The sequence below is a fragment of the Lepus europaeus genome, chromosome 11, assembly GCF_033115175.1.
Source record: "Lepus europaeus isolate LE1 chromosome 11, mLepTim1.pri, whole genome shotgun sequence".
In the NCBI taxonomy this organism is placed as follows: domain Eukaryota; kingdom Metazoa; phylum Chordata; class Mammalia; order Lagomorpha; family Leporidae; genus Lepus; species Lepus europaeus.
The window spans coordinates 22,465,377-22,467,045 of record NC_084837.1 but is presented as its reverse complement, the minus strand read 5'-3'; the positions used below and the strand labels follow the sequence as shown (position 1 = coordinate 22,467,045).

Genomic DNA, 1,669 nt, shown 5'->3' with positions numbered 1-1,669 from the left:
GCCTGTCCAGAAATGACTTGCTGAAGCACAAGTTGATCTGGTCTCTTCCTTCCCCAAATCGGAAACTTCTGCACGCAGTCATTTTATTTCATTCTTTGATTTTTTTTTCCTTTTGGCTTAACTCAAAGTGATACAGAAATCCACATGGAGAAAAGTGGACTATAACTGCTACAGCCTTTGGACTGAATGCACCCTAAGCCAGGATACAGCTGCTTTGAGCCCATTTCTTCTCAGGCTCTTTGCTTCTCTCCCTCTGATTTCCCATTAGTGGCAGTTGTGGGGAAAAGTCAGAAATAGGTTTAAGTAGCTAACAGAGAACACTAACACATTTAAGGAAGTATCTTGAGGTGAATCAGTTGATTCAACCACATGCTTCCAGCTGTGGGACACTCATTCCCAAGTTCCAAGACGTAAAAGTTAGGCCCCACCTTGGACACAGGTCTCAGGATCCCTTTAAGGATATGAATTACTCCAAAAACATTTTGTCCAGAGTCACATCTATGTCAGCCCTCTGCCCAATGGGAATCTTAGTTTAATGCTTTAGTGGTGCTATGGAGTTTGAGTTACAGTCATGTTACTCTAAACTAGGTTCTGTAATGCCAAAACTATTGCACTTTATTCTTTTTTGAAAGAGAGGCAGGAAGCATGCAGTGTAACTAGGAGTCCTTCTCAGGCACCCCTTCCAGATTCCTAAAGAATATTCAGATCAAGCTTTGTTCAGTGGCAGTATCATATCCAATGAGGTTTATCCGAGGTGTGAGTATTGCTAATTGAAAGAATATTCAGATCAGAAAGTGGAGAACTGGTCTCAATAAAATTGTTCTAAAGGGCATCCTGCTCCTTTGAAAGTACATTTGGTCACAAATCCATAAGCCCCCACAGGACCACAAACTCATCTCTAAACTAGTCTTGGCTTAATTACAAGACATAAAGCAAGACACTCAACTGCAACCCTCACTCAGAGCAAGAAGACCACCACTCTGTCTTACGGCCTCTGACCATGCTCCAAGTGACAAACTAGCAATTACCATAGAACATCCCCAAGAGAAGGTCCCCTTACCCAAAAAGAGGAAAAGAAACTCAATAGTGAGGTCTAGCTGAGCATGGTACCCTCATAAAGGAAACCAAATTATTAAGATCTGCTTCTGAATAATATTGAAATTGCATGAAAACTTTGTCAGCCCTGTTGAAATGGCTTACAGTTATCTCCAGGATCCCAATTCATCAAGAACTCATAGAAGCTTTTGGACTCCTATGGTTCTCTTTAAATTTTAGTTCATAGGAAAATATACCAGGCAGACACTCTAGCATCAGGAAAGGGAAGGCTTGCCAGTAGTTGAAATGCAGATGAATGACTTGATTTGGTGACACTATTTAAAGCTGTGAGTTAGGGAACACCCTGCATAGCCAGTTATCATGCTCTCAGTTTCTAGGTCAAGTGACTAGCCACACAGAGAGCCATAAACATCATATTTGGATCTGGCCATGTCTTGCTGACATTCCTCTTTTGTTTGTAAACACTGCTAACTTTGACCCCAATCTCTTACAAATCCATGACCAACACCAAAGAGCCACAGAAGAGCTGCAGAACATAATGTGATTTTGTAATAGAAAACAGGATGGCCCGCTAAATATGCAGATCTGGAGAGAATTCCTGACATAATCCTTC

General features: G+C 41.4%; 1 pseudogene; it reads left to right on the top strand.

The window, feature by feature from the left end:
- The first annotated feature begins 709 nt into the window (after positions 1-709).
- LOC133770874 (U4 spliceosomal RNA) lies at positions 710-840 on the top strand (annotated as a pseudogene).
- Positions 841-1,669: the final 829 nt, after the last annotated feature.